This window comes from Sus scrofa, chromosome 18 (assembly GCF_054392235.1).
Source record: "Sus scrofa isolate SSC_HxYL_T2T_F1_AM1 chromosome 18, Sscrofa_HxYL_maternal_Yorkshire_Landrace_v2.0, whole genome shotgun sequence".
Lineage (NCBI taxonomy): Eukaryota > Metazoa > Chordata > Mammalia > Artiodactyla > Suidae > Sus > Sus scrofa.
The window spans coordinates 23,555,436-23,573,101 of NC_139400.1; the positions used below are offsets into that span (position 1 = coordinate 23,555,436).

A 17,666-nucleotide genomic window follows, 5' to 3' on the forward strand; every position below is an offset into this window, starting at 1 on the left:
CCAGAAATGGTGCCAATGCCTGCAGGTTTTACACAATCATTGGAAGGGGTGGTGGTGCCTGGCAGGTGGCAGGTGATGGCTAAAAGAATGTGTCCACCAGCCTGCGAAGGCTATTCTCTAGTGTATTGGTTATCTACTGATGCATGATAAATTATCCCCAAACCTAAGGGTTTAAAACAACAAAGGTTCATTTTCTCATAATGTGTGTGGTTCATTTCTCATAATGACTTACAGTTACCCGTGGCCAGCAGCCTGGATATCCAAACTGATCAAGTATATATTCAACTTTGCAACTAAGGCAAAATGAGTCATCTAGAGCATAATAGAAAACATATTTGGGGGAAAGCTTGCCAGAACAGGAGAAGGCTCTCAAGCTTTATTTCTGCTGCCCAGAAAACCATGTTCTCATGAGAAAGGGTCCCCAGGTCCCTGCAGTGTTGGAAGAAATCACTGTACTGGATTCCTGAGCTTTTGTCTTCATTTCCTTAAAAAATACACATTTCTGAATGTCAATTTAGGTGGCTCCTTTCGTGGCTCACCAGTTAACAAACCCAACTAGGATCCATGAGGATGGGGGTTGGATCCCTGGCTTCACTCATTGGGTTAAGGATCCTGTGTTGCTGTGAGCTGTGGTATAGGTCACAGACATGGCTCAGATTCCCCGTTGCTATGGCTGTGGCATAGGCTGGCAGCTCCCATTTGACCCCTAGCCTGAGAACTTCCACATGCCTCAGGTGTGGCCTTGAAAAGCAAAAAAATAAATAAAATAAAATAAAAATAAATATCAATTTATATGTTTTTTCATTCATGTATTTATTTGGGGCAGGTGCATGGACTGACTCCGCCCATGGCGTGGGCACATCCTTGTTTCCTGCAAAGCCCTCTCTGTTTGACATCTGGATTTACATATTTATCCAGTTTCATTTCTATTCCTCATGCTCAGGCCATCATGCTAACCTGTTCAGCGAATGTTGTCATAATGTTTACCAGTATGAAGTATGCATGCGTTTGGACTTTATATAAACACTGTTGCATGAGGCATATGTGGTCCATGTTCTCCAGATGTGCTCCATGCAGTGCATTCACCTGTTCTGCCTGCAGGTAAAGACACCCTTCCTTCTCAAGGAGGAAGACAGTCCAAGGAGTCTTCTCTCTGCAGGCAAGGGAGAGATGAGATAAAAGAGTAAATACCCTGGAGAAGGAGAGAGAGAATGGAAGGGTGATGTCCACCACGAAGTCAAGTGCTTCTGTGAGATTTTCCCACTTAACGTCCAAAGTAACTTGACCGAGTAGATGTCGTTCACCTCCTAAGACGGAGGAGGAGGCTCAGAGAGGTTAGGTAAATTGTTCAGGGCAGTCAGTTTATCTGAGGGGACAATTAGTGACCCTAAAGGTCACACAGCTAGTAAGTGAAAGAGCTTTGCCACAGACCCAGATGAGGCTTTCTCTAGACCAGTGGTTCTCGACCTCAGCTGTATGTCAGCATCAGCTGGGAAACTTCCAACTGCAGATGCTCGGGACCTCCCACCTACACACAGCCACACTCCCACGAGACACTCAATTTAACTGGACTCAGATAGAGCCCAGACACTGACTTTGTTTTAAGTGTTAAGTAGATATTTAGTGAAGTTTCCCAAGTGCTCAGAACCTAAGCATAGGCCGATGAATTTCACACCGAGAAAACTCCCCTGTAAACAGCCACAACGAGAAACTGAACAGAACATTACAGACACAGAAGCTCCCTCAGGCTCCCTCCCCAGACCCTCAAGAACAACCATTCTCCAACTTCTAACACCATAGAGCCGTTGTGCTTGGTTCTGAACTTTATTTACATGTTTTAATGGAACCGTACATTGTACATTCTTTTGTGTCTGAATGCTTTCACTGAAAAGTGTGCCTGTAAGATTCATCTAGGTCGCTGGGTGCAATTGTATTTTATTCCTATTGTTGTACAGTATTCCACTCTATGATGTTTTTGTTCATCTAGTGATAAGCATTAGAGATCGTTCCACTTTGGGGCTATTATGAAGCAGTGATGCTATAAAGAATATTGTATGTGTCTTTTGGTGAATATGTGTTCACATTTCTGGTGGGTTTTGGCATGGGAGTGGAATTGCTAAGACCAAGGGTAAAACAGCGGGATTGTAAATACTCCCTGGTGGATCCTAAGGTGCTCCCAAGGTGAGGAATCTGGATTATCATGAGGATGTTTCTCATAATAGGATCTCAATCACTGGCACCTAAACCAGTTCAATTGTTTTAACTTTTTTTAACAGTGTAGTTGATTTACAGTGTTGTGCCAATGTCTGCTGTACAGCAAAGTGACCCAGTCATATACGTATAATTCTTTTTTTCATGTCATCCCCCATCATGTTTTATGCTCCAGCCCAAGAGATTGGACACAGTTTCCTGTGCTGTACAGTGGGACCTCATTGCCCATCCATTCTAAATGGAATAGCTCGCATCTACTAACCCAAACAGCCCAGATTTTTGTTAAAAATGCAGATTCCTTCACCCACTGAACAACAGTGGGGATGGGGAGGTGGTCCTTGGGAATATAGCCCTTTAACAACCCCCCCAGATGATTCTTATATACACCTAAGTTGGAGAACCACTGCATCATGCCACATTACAAAGAAGAAATCAATCCAGACCCAATAATATTTCTCACTCCAAGACCTTTTGAAACTGATAAAATTACAACTAAAGGGAACGATGATTTTTAAAAATTTTTTTTATTAGGATTGATTTACAATGTTGTGTCAGTTTCTGCTGTACAGCGAAGTGACTCAGTCATACAAATACATACATTCTTTTTCTCACATTATCCTCTACCCTGTTCCATTATAAGTGATTAGCTATATAGTCCCCTGTGCTGTACAGCGGGATCTCGTTGCCTGTCCACTCCGAATGCAAGAGTTTTCATCTGCTAACCCCAGACTCCCAACCCATCCCATTCCCTCCACCGCGCGGCCCCCCCACCCCACAAACAGGAGTCTGTCCTACATGCCCATCATCTCTTCTGCTTTGTAGATAGATTGTTTGTGCCATATTTTAGACTCCACATATAAGCAATATCATATTGTGTCTGTTTCTCTTTCTGACTTCACTCAGTTTGAGAGTCTCTAGTTCCATCCAAGTTGCTGCAAATGGTATTATTTTGTCCTTTCTTATGGCTGAGTGGTATTCCATCATATATATGTACCACATCTTCGTAATCCATCCATCGGTGGGCATTTGTTTCCATGTCTTGGCTTTTGTGAATAGTGCTGTGATGAACATACAGATGCGTGTATCTTTTTCAATAAAATTTTTGTCTGGATGGATGCCCAGGAGTGGGATTCTATATTTAGTTTTCTGAGGTAGTTCTATATTTAGTTCTATATTTAGTTTTCTGAGGTATTTTGGAATGATGACTTTTTTGCCTTCGGTGAGGATTTAATGGGTAAGACCTCCTCTTCTCAGACATTGTTAATTTTGAAAGCTTGCTACAAGGATGGAGATAGTTTAAAGGCATGTGTAAAATTGTGTAACTCTCAAAAGCACTCTGGATTGCTTATCACTGGGGCTGGAAGAACATATCGCATTTACTCAGTAAAATGAGAGGCAGGAGGCAATCTAAGTCAAGGCCACAGCATTCTTATCTGTGATTCTGTGATAGACGAAGAACACACACAGGTTTTCTTTGAGGAATAATTGCCTGGGGTTTTGTTTGTTTTTTTAAACACAAGCAAGCACCAGAAGTGCTTTCCAGGCCTGTGCATTTTCTACCCAGCCAGACCGGAGTCTGCCTCTGGCATTCTCACACGCTGAGAGCAGGACTCTTCTGTCTCACCTGGCCCCCTGCCTATAGGAATTCAGCTCCCATCTAGCCATTCCTTTTTTTTTTTTTTTTTTTTTTTTTTGTCTTTCATCTTTTTAGGGCCACTCCTTTGGTATATGGAGGTTCCCAGGCTAGGGGTCTAATCAGAGCTACAGTGCTGTGGCTACACCAGAGCCACAGCAACTCAGTATCTGAGCTACGTCTGCAACCTACACCACAGCTCATGGCAACACCGGATCCTTTACTCACTGAGCAAGGCCAGGGATTGAACCCAAACCCTCATGGTTCCTAGTCGGATTCGTTTCCACTGTGCCACGATGGGAACTCCCCGAATCTGGCCATTCCTTATGTGATTGGTACCTAATGCCTTAGTTCCTCCAAGCCCAGCTTCTTACCCAAAATAGAAAATACTCTAGTTTACCCCCACCCCAGCCCTACTCCCACTCATGCAGTTTCTAATTAAAAAAAAATTTTTTTTTCTTGTTGGAGCTAGTTGCCCAAGCTTCTTTTAGAACACCTTGCCCCAGGCCTCTTCTTTTTTTAACATATCACCTTTGTATGAAGCTCTTAGTTCTTTTTTACCTGAGCCCCAGCCATGGAGCAGGCCCACACCCAGGTTCACTGTGTGTTATGTTTCACCCCCACACAGTAAGGGCCTCATTATGACCTATGTGCATCCTAGACACTAGTGCCTTTAAGAGCCTCTTCTTCCATAAAAATATTTTAAAGTATGCTTTATGACTTCACTGGTATAGAGACTGGATTTGTGATTATATATGCATTACCATATTCATGTTTTTCTTCCGAGTTTTAAACACATTTAAATGCGAACATCCTTGTGGTTCCCTAGAGACATCATGGCCCTAGACCCGGTACCTGCTGGGCTTCATGCCCTGCACAGCCCGTTCCAAGATGGGAGAGCCTCATCCTTTCTCTGTGACTTTTTTTTTTTTAATTACTGGAGTTCATTTGGGGGGAGTAGTTTTACGTTTACCAAAATTATCGATACATTTTATTGACTAAAGTCCATAGTTTATATGAGGGTTCACTCTTTCTTTTGTACATTCTATGGGTTTTGACAAACACGTAATGACATGTATCCATCATTAAAGTACCAGGCAGAGTGTTTTCACTGCCCTAAAATTCCTCTGTGCCCTGGCCATGCATCCCTACCTCTCTCCCCCACCCCTTGACAATCACTGAGCTCTTTCCTGTCTCCAAAGATTTGCCTTTTCCAAATGTCATATGGCGGGAATCACAGAGTCTGCAGCCTTTTCGGACTGGCTTCTTTCACAGAGCAATATGCATTTACGTTTCCTCCCTGTCCTTTCATGGTTTCATAGCTCATTACTTTTTTCACTGCCCAGCGTCTGTTGTGTAGCTAGATCACATTTTGCTTATCCATTCACCTATCAAAGGGCATCTTAGTTGCTTCCAAGTTCTAGCAATTATGAGTGAAGCTGCTGTAAACATTCATGTTCGGGTTTTGTGTAGACGGAAGTTTTCAACTTGGATCAATACTAAGGCGCACCATTGCTGGATCATCCGGCAACAGTAAGCTTGGTTTTGTTCTTAGAACTTTTTTCTTTCTTTTCATTTTTCTTGCATTTACTTTTTACACACCCAGCCCATCTTTCTAAGGTATCTAAAAACCCACCGTGGAGTTCCCGTTGTGGCTCAGCCTGTTAAGAACCTGATATAGTGTCCTTGAGGATGCAGGCTCCATCCCTGGCCTCACTCAGCAGGTTAAGTATCCAGTGTTACAGCAGGCTGTGGCGTAGGTCACAGATGCAGCTCAGATCCTGCATTTCCGTGGCCGTGGTTTAGACTGGCAGTTGCAGCTCCAATTGGACCCCTAGCCAGGGAACATCCATAGGCCTTACTTAGATGCAGCCATAAAAAGAAGAAAAAAAGAAAAACCCCGTGTGATTTTTCTCTGACAAGTGTATGTTTGTTTCCCCAGTAAGAAAGCTTCCCCCTCAGCCCCAGCGTTCCTTCAATCCTTTATCTTGCTGACAAGTCTATGAGGCTTCTAACTATGTAGCATCTTTATTGCTGTTCGGAAGGTGCTATTTCACTGAGGAAAATAGAGGTGAAACAGGCTTTAAAGACCTCATTTCCGTTTGGTCAAGTTTTTGCTCATTGACCTGAATGGAGTCTAGAGCCCTCGGTCACAAGCATAGCGGCAGTTTTTGTTTGTTCACGGTGAGGTGGTACCGACAACACATCTGAAAGTTGGAAAAGTGGGCTCCTTTCGTGTCAAAGGACCTCAGCTAGAGGAGAGAGGGAGAGAGGAGGGAGAGAAGAAAGGGAAGGAAGGAAGGGAGGGAGAGAAAAGCTCTCTTCTTGCCTTCTGATTGTTTCCACTGTGAAGAGGGGTCTAGAAGACACGAGGGGAGCAGCCATGCCTCAGTGGTGAAGGTTGCAGTTCCAAGCTTAGATGCAAGATGCCCAGATCCTGCCTTGTTTCAAGTCCGCTGTGAGTATTCCGGTGGTTTGCAAGACAGAGGCCATGGCAGAGACTCAGGGCACCGCAAAGATCTCGCCTGCGGGTGGGGGGTTTCTGTCTCTGTGTTCTCCCTGTTTTGCCAGCTGGCTTTGATTGACCTTTGAAGTGAACAGTCACCTCTAGACTGTGGATAATGACGTAGGTCATGAGAGTTAATTGGCATGATGTTTTGCATCTATGAATGGAAAATCTTAACAGACTCGATTAGTGTTTGTTAAATTATCTACTTCGGAGTTCTCGTTCTCGTTGTGGCGCAGCGGAAACGAATCCGACTAGGAACCATGAGGTTGCAGGTTTGATCCCTGGCCTTGCTCAGTAAGGATCCAGCGTTGCCGTGAGCTGTGGTGTAGGTCGCAGACGTGCCTCGGATCCTACGTTGCTGTGGCTGTGGTGTAGGCCGGCAGCTGTAGCTCCAATTTAACCCTTAGCCTGGGAACCTCCAAATGCTTCCGGTTCGGCCCTAAAAAAAAAAAATTATCTGCTTCAATATCAGGTAACGTATGCATGTCTCCTAACTGCAGCCACTAGGTGGCAGTAGAAAGTCTCCTGAATCTACGCAGGAGGCATCCTGTTGTCCCAGCCACATTGAAGACAGGGCAGTGCAAATATCATTGAATTAGTAAATTCTTTGAGACTCACAGAATAAAGAAAGGTGTATTATCCCTCATGATATTTCTTTTAAAACCACTTAAACTATGAGCCAGTGAGAAGGGAGATCTTTATTGGATAAGTGGGATTAGGAAGGTATATCAGTTAAGGCTTTCCATGTAACAAACAAGCTTGTTATAACAACAATCATTTTGTTTTTCTTTTTTTCTTTTTACAGCTGCACCTGAGGCATACGGAAGTTCCCAGGCTAGGGATCAATTTGGAGCTGCAGCTGCTGGCCTATGCCACAGCCACAGCGATTTGGGATCTGAGCTACATCTGCGACCTATGCCACCACTTGCGGCAATGCTGGATTTTTAACCTAGTGAGGGAGGCCAGGCATCAAACCCACATCCTCACGGATACTATGTTGGGTTCTTAACCTTCTGAGCCACAACAGGAACTCCCAACAAACCTTTATTTGCTCATGATTTTGTGGGTTTGCAACTTGGGCTGGAATCTATCAGTAAGCTTGTCTCCGTTCTGCTTGGTATCTGCTGGGCTCCCTCACATGCACAGGCTTCATTTGGCTGAGACCCCATGTCCCTCATCCTCCCAGATCACAGGACCGCAGCATTTTACAACCTATTCTTAGAACGTCTGCAGGGTTCATTCTGCCACCTTCTACTAGTCAAAGCAAGTCGCAAGGCCAACAGAGATTCAAGATGTGAGAAAACAAACTCCACTTCTTGATGAGAGTTGTTACAAAGAATTTGTGACTATTTTTAATCAACCCAAGAAGGTGTAGTAAGAGCTTTGATTAGGTACTTTCCAGCATCATGGGTTTTATACTTTTAAAAAATCGAAATTTTATTTTATGTGGTCAGAGGACTATGAATGTGTGATAAGTTTTACTTTGTGTAAAATAAGTACAAATTAAGAGAAAAATATTTTATAGAAGAGTGAGTGAGGGGGCAGTGATAATTTTTCACCCCCCCCCCCACATTTCCACTTCAATTTATCTGACAGGGAGAGAAAGTGGCAACAAATGTATCTAATGAGAACAAGGAGAAAAAGAACAATTCTGGGAATGGTGACACAGAGCATTCTGGGAAGAGGAATGGAGACAGACTGCCATTCACTGGAGGAAGCCAAGCTAAGGGGTGAAGCCAGAGGAATATATGGAAACCAGATGCTCCAGGGCCATGAAGCCATGTTCACAGAGCTCGAGTTATCATGAAACTCAAGTTTCCGATGCCCTAATCATTTTTCTCAGAATTTTTATTCATTATTTTTTAGCTTTATTGAGGTATGATTGATGAACACATTTATAAGATATTTAAAATGTACAACATGATGGGAGTTCCTGTCATGGCTCAGCAGAAATGAATCTGACTAGGATTCATGAGGACGCAGGTTCGATCCCTGGCCTTGCTCACTGGGTTAAGGATCTGGCATTGCCGTGAGCTGTGTAGGTCGCAGACGTGGCTCGGATCCCATGTTGTTGTGGCTGTGGTGTAGGCCAGTGGCTACAGCTCCAATTTAACCCCTAGCCTGGGAACGTCCTATGCCACGGGTGCAGCCCTAAAAAGACAAAAGAAAAAAAATAAAATGTTCAGCATGATGATTTTATATAGGTATACACTGTGAAAGGAATCCCTCATTGAGCTAGTTAACACATCCAATATTGCCTATATTTAGCCTTTGTGTGGTGGGAGGGAGCATTTAAGTTCAACTCTCTCACCAAATTTCCATTTAAAAATAGTGTCATCAGCTACAGTCAGCCGGTTACAATTTTTTTTCTTTTTTCAGCCGCATCTGTGGCATATGGACGTTCCCAGGCTGGGGGTCAAATAGGAGCTGCAGCTGCCGGCCTACGCCACAGCCACAGCAATGCCAGATCCAAGCTGAATCTACCACCTACATCGCAGCTTTTGGCCACACCGGATCCTTAACCCACTAAGCAAGGCCAGGGATTGCATACTCATATAGAGTTCTTAACCTGCTGAGCTACAGCAGGAGCTACATACATCCCATGCTGTAAATTAGATCCTCAGACCTTATTTATCTTATAACTGAAACTTTGTACCCTTTTAATAACTTCTCCCTATTTCCCCAACCCGTGGCAACCACCATTGTATTCTGTTTCTTTAGGTAGATTCTGTATATAAATGATGCCATGCGGTATTTGTCTTTCTCTGTCTTATTTCACTTAGCACAGTGCTCCTAAGATCCACCCATGTTGTCATCAGTGGCAGGATCTCCTTTTTAAAGCTGAATAGTATCCCATTGCATGTTTATACCACATCTGTTAACATACACTTAGGTTGTTTCCATGTGTTGGCTCTTGTGAATAATCCTGCAGCAAACATGGAGAACAGATATATTTTTGAGATCCTGTTTCCATTTTCTTTGGATATATACCCAGAAGTGGGACTGCTAGATCAGACGATAGTTCTGTTTCTCGTTTCTGAGGAAACTCCATACCATTTTCCATTGGCTGAACCAGTTTACATTCCCACCAACAGTGTACAAGTGCTCCCTTTCCTCCACGTCCGCACCTTGTGCCCTGTATTCTTGATGGTAGCTGTGGTCTCTTTATCTTTGTTTTTTTTGTTTGTTGTTTTGTTTTGGGTTTTTTTTTGGTCTTTTTTGCCTTTCTAGGGCCGCTTCCCGCAGCATATGGATGTTCCCAGGCTAGGGGTCGAATCGGAGCTGTAGCCACCGGCCTATGCCAGAGCCACAGCAACGCGGGATCCGAGCCGCGTCTGCAACCTACACCACAGCTCATGGCAACACCGGATCGTTAACCCACTGAGCAAGGGCAGGGACCGAACCCGCAACCTCATGGTCCCTAGTCGGATTCGTTAACCACTGTGCCACGACGGGAACTCCTGTAGCAGGATTCTTATTTTTTAAATAAATTTTATTGGAGTATAGGTGATATACAGAGTTGTGTTAGTTTCAGATATACAGCACAATCAGTTATGCATATACATACAGCCATTCCTTTTCAGATTCTTCTCCCATATAGGTGATTACACAGTATTGAGTAGATTACCCTGTGCTGTACGTAGATCCTTGTTACCTATTTTATAGCCAGTAGTATGGAAAGGTCAGTCCCAACCCACTAATGTATCCCCCCCCCCATGTTTCCCCTTGGAAACCATAAATTTGGGTTCAAAACATTTGATTCTGTTTCTGTTTTATAAGCTCTCTTATGTCATTTTTATTAGATTCCACATATTGGTGAACTTATATATTTGTCTTTCTCTGGCTTACTTCACTTAGTATGATCATCTCTAGGTCTGTCCGTGTTGCTGCAACTGGGGTTATTTCATTCCCTTTTCTGGCTGAGCAATCTTCCATTGTTTATATGTACCACCTCTTCCTTATCCAATCTTTTACGGCAAGAGTCTTAAGCTTTTGTGTCTTCTCTGGTTCTTACAACTCACCTAGCTAGCAGCTGGAAACCTCTCTTGTTTTCCAGAAGGTGGTGCTATAGCTGCTCCCAAGTTTGTGGCTTCTCCCGTGCCCACAGATCCTGGTCTGTTTTTCCCAGCAAACTTTCTTGCCTCTGCACTCAGAGGGGGCCACAGGGTGAGGGGAGGTGTGTGTTTAGTGCCGGGGCGCTAGAGTTGCCCACAGACTGGTGGGGAGATACTCAGCTGAGGTTCTCCCAGTGGCTTGCGGATGGGCTTCCTCCTGGAGCCCTGAGTTCAGACAGCAGGAACTGCCTCCCTCTGGTGGCCTTTGATATTTTTATCTGCCTCTTTCCTGATCTCCTCCTTCCCATCCATCATGGAGGTCCTGCCTCAGTGTGCAGGAGAAGTCGGTTTCTCTAGCTGTGTTCCTCACAGCTGGGGACAGCCAGCCACTCCCTCACCACTCCCCTTTTCCCCTTGGGAGAGGTCCCCAGGGACAGCTCAGCCCTCTCTGTGTCCTCATGGGGGAGAAGCCACACTGGAAAAGTTCTTCTTACCCTCTCCACCGTGTGCAAACTTGTATTTTTTTTTTCCTAATGACATGCTGGAATCTCCTCTTGGGAAGTCTAGACTTCAGCAGATTCTCTTTCGTTGTTGGGTCTTTGCCCAGGTCAGCACTCTCCAGGTCTTCCCTGGCCACAGCCAAGAGGGTTTGGGGCAGGTTTGCTGGCTCTGGTGGTCCTACCGTCCTTACTGACGTCTGTCTGACTATTACCAGTTGCATGGGGAAGCAAGACTCCTCTTGGGTCCCTTAGTATATGGTGCTGGATCTCACAATTCCCACAAGGCATTTTTACTCATGGATCGATGCCTAATTCATCTATGCTGCCATGATGCTGACATGACAGTTGTACTTTTAAAACAATACCCATACAATACCCAAGTCAGGGAAAGTGTTCAGTTCTCAGTTTTACCACTTTATCTAAACCTTTTTACTTGTGACTTTAAACTAGTTAAAAGAAAAAGAGAAAAATGTTGCAACAAGGTTGAGAGAATTCTTTGCAAACTTTGGAATAACATTAGTTAGGAGCTACATCAGCTTTTCCTGTTTATATGACTATAAATGCTTTTTATAGATCAGCTGACTGATTCTCTCTCAATCTCTTTTCCATTGACACTGCACCACTATGTCCACATTCATCCAGATTCCTGAAATAGCTCCTAACTAGTCTCAGTGAACCTATTCTTAGCTCTTAGAGCAGCAGTTCTCAATAGAGTGGACCCAGCCCAATATCAGCATCACCTAGTATCTTAGCTTGGGCTGCCATAACAAAGTACCCTAGACTGGTTGCATAAACAACAGAAATTTATTTCTCACAGTTCAGGATGCTGGAAGCCCAAGGCCAAGGTGCCAGCATGGCTGGATTCTGATAAGGGCTCACTCCCTGGCTTGTAGGTAGCTGCCTTCTCCCTGTGTCCTTACCTGGCACAGAAAGTGAAAGTGATGTCTCTTATAAGGACACTAATGCCCTCATGGCCATCCCGCCTTCCTGACCTCATCAAAACCTAATTACCTCCCAAGGGCCCCAGTTCTTGATCCTGCCACATTGAGGGTTAGGGCTTAGGGCTCAACAAATGAATTTGGGAGAGGCACAATTCAGTACATAGCACCTAGAACTTGTTAGAAATGCAAATTCTCAGGCCTCACCCCAAACCTACTGATTCAGAAACACTGGAGATGGAGCCCAGCAATCAGTGTTTTATTTTATCCAGCTGATTCTGATCATCCTAAAGCTTGAGAACCACTGCTACAAACCATTCTTGCTGCTAAACCTTTTCAACGATGAAAATAGGTCATGTTACCCACCCCTGCCTAAAAGTCCATCGCATTCCCACTGTGCTTACAGTGCAACACAGGCTTCCACCAGGACCTCCAAGGGCTCTGCCCTCTGCCCTTTCACTGCTTCTCCTCCCTGACTGTGTGGCTCTCTCTCTTTGCTTATCTCGTGTCACACTCGCAGGCTTCCTTGCCATTCCTCAAAGATACCAAGTTCTTTCCTGTCCTGGAGTAAAGAAAAAAATGTTGCCTGCCGTTTCAGGACTACAAAGATCAAACCATTAGCCCCCGCATTCTTCCTCGGGGAAATCAGGATGGAAAAAAAGCCAGGAAGCATTCTATGCTTTGGATGCACCGTCCCCTGAATAGTTAAGATATGTATCTGAGAAGAAATTTCAAATGACCCCGGAGCCTTGCATTTCCCCATACATCGAAAAGCACTAAAGTCATTAACTTGAGATATCTGTTCTTTGCGATTAGCAGTAATCTTTTGATGCCTGAACATTTTTTGAAGCAAAATAAGTTGAGAGACCTCTTGGCTCCTGCCTTACCCCTTGGGAGCAGTTCCTCAGAGCCGTCAGAGCGGCTGTCTCCCGGGCCAGAGTCCTCACTAAGGTCCCCGAGTAAAACTGAACTCACGGCTTTTACTTACGCATTTTTCTTTTCATCAACAGAGGGCATAAGCATTTGCTTTCCCCTCTGCTTGAAATCTTCTTTTCGGGCTCCTGGCAGAATTGACTTCTCCCTTCCTCTGTCAGCCAAATTGTCTGCTCTGAACGGATGCTTCCTTCCCTGACCAGCCTGTGTAAAGTGGCACGACTACGACTCTCCTCAGCCACTCTCTACCGTCCAGCTTATTTCTCACCTCAGCCGTTAAAACCCGAATTAGTGTTTGTTTACCTGATGTTTCTTTCTCCCATCACAAGAACATAAACTCCATTCAGAAAGACATCTTTTAATTATTTATTTGGTTTTTTAGAGCTGCATGTGCAGCCTATGGAAGTTCCCAGGCTGGGGGTGGAATCGGAGCTACAGCTGCTGGCCTGCAGCACAGCCACAGCAAATGCAGGATCTGAGCCACGTCTGCAACCTGCACCTCAGCTCATGGTAACGCCGGATCCTCAACCCACTGAGCAAGGCCAGGGATCGACCCCGAATCCTCATGGTTACTAGTTGGGTTTGTTACCACTGAGCCACGACGGGAACTCCAGAAATCTTACCTGTCTCGCTCACCAGCATCATGGCCCGGGAAAGTACTTGGCACATAGGAGGCATTCAGTATGTGCTTCATGAGTGAATGAACGAATGAATGACTGTGGCTGGTGAATGTCCCAGTCATCACGGGAGTAGGCGTCACAGCCTATGACATTGCTTAAAAGTTTGAATCACTGCAGTTTTTAAACAAAGAGCCAATAGGTCTGTCTTCCTGCTTTTGTATTCTGTTTCTGTTATTTATTCTCTTTTCTATGATCAGAGGGAACTCTTTACCCCCCAGAGTGAGTGCTTCCATTTCTTTCCTGTATGTAGCTGCCACCACTCAGCCTGGCTCAGAGTGGAAAGTTCCCAGAGGATAAATGTGGGATAAAAGGTGAAGGAAGGAGTATCCAAGAAAGAGCAAACAATAATCGAAAGAATGAATGGTTTGTAGAACATCCAAACCAATAGAGAGAGAAAAACCATCAGGCTTAAAGGAAATTTTCTAGTCTGGAAAAAGTCGGGGAAGCATGACAAAAATAAAACGAAGTTAGGCATTCCTGTCATGGCGCAGTGGTAACAAACCCGACTAGTATCCAGGAGGACTTGGGTTCAATCCCTGGCCCTGCTCAGTGGGTTAAGGATCTGGCATGGCTGTGAGCGGTAGTGTAGGTCGCAGATGTGGCTCAGATCCCACTTTGCTGTGGCTGTGGTGTAGGCTGGCAGCTGTAGCTCCAACTCTACACCTGGCCTGGGAACTTCCATATGCCTCAGGTGCGGCCCTAAAAAAGCAAAATAAATTTAAAAAATAGTAAAATGAGGTTAGATAATAGAATAATAGATAATTGAAAAGACGTCCTTATTGCATTCAATAAATATATTGAATTTCCCTATCAAAAATCAAAGAAAACTGTCATCTTTATCTGGACAGGGACACTGTCTTTTTCACAATTTGTTATTGCATAGAATAACCCTTATTGAGCACCTTTGATTCTTCTGGGATTGTGCTAATGCTTGTGAAACAATATTTACAGCTATCCTCAGGTATTCGTTGAGGACTATGCATAGCAAATATTTATTGGATCAATATGATTAATTGAGTACATGATCAAAGCCTGTCAAAGTGGGTGAAACGCTGAGTCTGTATAACACACCTTTAAGAGACAACAAAGGATGAGTTACAATAAGAGAAGAGCAATGCCCTCCCCGCTAGATTAATGAGGAAAACACGAGGAGGCCACACATACTTATCCCCAGGAATAAACATGCAAAAACAACCAGAGATACAGAGGAAATTTCAATTTTTTTGCAATCATTTTACATAATTTCGTATAAATAAATTTTAAATTGTGAAATATTTGTATATGTAAGTACTAAAACGCTATAAAAAGGTAGAAAACCTTAACCCATAAAGAGCTATGGGCGTTCCTGTCTGGCTCAGTGGTAACGAACTCCACCAGTATCCATGAGGACACAGGTTGAATCCCTGCCCTCACTCAGTGGGTTAAGGATCTGGCGTGGCTGTGGCTGTGGCGTAGGCCGGCAGCTGCAACTCTGATTCCACCCCTAGCCTGGGAACTTCCATATGCTGTCGGTGCAGCCCGTAAAAGACAGCAATGATAACAGCAAAAAAATCGATGGAGAAAAGAAATTTGTGAAAGAATAATATCTCCTTCCTTCCCGCCCCCTGAAAAATGACAAGTTTGTAAGTCAATTCTCTTCTAACCTTTCGCACATGAACAATTCCTCTGTTTCATTTTCCCAGAGAAAGAAGAAGAGCTCCACAGTTCCTCTGAAGAATTCATCGTGACACTGTCACCAAAACTTCGCATAGATAGTTCACAAGAAAACTACAAGCTCTGTGACAAAATGGATGGACCTTGAAGGTATTATGCTTAGTGAAATAAGTCGGACAGAGAAAGAGAGATACTGTATGATCTCACGTATATGTGGAATCTCAAAAAAAAAAAATAGTAATTAAAAAACCCCAAACTCATAGAAAAGGAGATGAGAGTCGTGGTTGCTAGAGACAGAGGGTGGGGGTTAGGAGAAACTGGTAAAAGTGCTCAAATGGTAGAAACTTTCGGTTATAAGATAAATACTGCCTGGGGATGTGATACACAACCTCAGGAAGGTAGCTGAAGTTGCCGGGTGGTATATTTGAAAGTTGCTAAGAGAGTAGCTCCTAAAATTCTCATCACAAGAAAAAAGTTTGTTTTGGTAACTATGTGAGCTGATGGATTTTCTTTTCTTTTCTTTTTTTTTTTTTTTTTTTTTGCTTTTTAGGGCTGCATCTGTGGCATATGGAGGTCCCCAGGCTAGGGGCTAGGGGTGGAATCAGAGCTGCATCTGCGAACTACACCACAGCTCAAGGCAACGCCAGATCCTTTCACCACTGAGTGAAGCCAAGGATCGAACCCGAGTCCTCTTGGATACTAGTCGGGTTCATTACCGCTGAGCCCTGATGGGAACTCCCGGTGAGACAATGCATATTAACTAAACTCATGGCAGTAATCATTTCACAATATATACATATGTCCAGTTGTTCTGTCGTACACCTTGAACTTAAGACACGGTTATATGTCAATTATATCTCAGTAAAACTGGAAGGAAAAAAAAAGCCTATAAGCCAATACACTAATGGATATTGGTATAAAAATCTTGATGCTATGAAAATATAAAATCTAACAACACTTTAAAAAAAAATCCATGTTATGATCAAAAGGAATTCCACTCTTAGAGCATATGTATTAACCAGGAAAGGAGAGAAAGTAACATGATCTGGTGGCTGGGAGTGGAGGGGTCAGGAAGAGTGACAGGGTACCAGGACACCTCAGAGGACATGTCAGCATTACAAAGGAAAAAGGCAAAGCCCTCTCTCAGGCTGGTTGCAGCCCGGAAAATTAGGGAACACCTCTGGCCTGGTAGAAGCAAGGTGACCCCATGTCTGGTGCTGGTGGCCCGTGGCTTTTGGTATATTCCACAAAAACCTTGCCACAGGATGATGATGATAAAGTTAACACAGGAGCTGGGCAAGATGGTCAGAGGCCAGAGGATGCCAAGATAGCTGTAGCATGATTGCGAGAGGAGACCCAGGTGGGAGAAGTGGAGCAGGCAGAGAAGGAATCTATCCTACTGCCCCCACCAACACTTTTGGCCATGCTTAAACATTTCCGTGGCTGAGTATCTGAGTTCAATTAAGAAAAGTCTCATCTTTAAAAAAGTAAGGAGTTCCCATTGGCTTAAGGGTTAAGGACCCAGCATCTCTGTGAGGATGCAGGTGGGTTAAGGATCCAGCACTGCTGCAAGCTGTGCCTTGGATCCCATGCTGCTGCACCCGTGGTGTAAGCCAGCAGCCACAGCTCCGACTCCAACCCTTGGCTCCGGAACTTCCATATGATGTGGCCATAAAAGGAAAAAAATAAAAATAAAAACAAAAAGTAGAGCACTTATTGCAAAGACCACCCCTTCGAAGACGCCTGTCCCCTTGCCCCCTTTACAAATAAGTATTGCCTTGTAACGTAGCGCTACAGCTCTCTGGATGTTAGTGCTTTTTCTAATAAGCACTGGCCTCGGGAGGAGCATTCCTCTGCTCCTCCCCCCATGTCTTCCTGCCAGCCTGCACATGATCTAATTTTGTGATAAACTCCCGCTGAATCTGATTCTGCTTTTTGACTTCAAAGGCATAGTTGCTTAATCAAAATGATGAACAATCCACGAGGTCACACAGCAAGCATGTGTGTTCGTTGGTCCACCCCCGCTTCCCCCTCGTCCTTCTCCCTCAGTCTCTCACTTGCTGTCCTTTCCTGCTCATCTAGTGAAACTGGGCACAGGCACACACAGGATGCTGCCACTCTCATCAATTCACTTTTGTTTCATAAACATTATTGTGCCACTGAGTGTCCACTATGGGCCAACCTCTGCCCAATGCCAGGCTGCAGTCCGTGGCCCCTAGAAGGTCATGGTCCCCCGCATAGGTAGGGCAGGGGAGGGAAGAGCTGGGGCCCATCCCCCACCACAGATCACAGTGTGGCTTTGGTACCTCCTGAGCTGGGGGCCACCAAGAGCAGAGCTGTGGCGTCAGGATGACATTCTCACAGAACAAGGCAGCGTGAGCAGGACGGGGAGGTCAGGGCAGGAGGCCAAGGGCCCCCACCTGGGGGGTAGGAGGCCTCAGGGGCCTGAGCCGGCCCACACTTGGGCTGATGAGGCCTTGAAGTTTAGCCTACGTGATGTAGTGCAGTCTCAGTGAAAACATGACCCTAACTAAACTGTCATTTTGTTAAGAAT

General features: G+C 44.5%; 1 protein-coding gene across 5 annotated transcripts in view; it reads left to right on the forward strand.

The window, feature by feature from the left end:
* The window catches only part of AKR1B1 (aldo-keto reductase family 1 member B), a 158,807-nt gene that overhangs the window by 75,389 nt on the left and 65,752 nt on the right, over positions 1 to 17,666 (forward strand). For all 5 annotated transcript variants that reach the window (XM_085004812.1, XM_021078498.2, XM_085004811.1 and 2 more), the window contains one exon: positions 15,142 to 15,262. The gene's annotated coding sequence lies outside the window, so the exon portion shown is untranslated. The remainder of the gene's footprint in view (positions 1 to 15,141; positions 15,263 to 17,666) is intronic.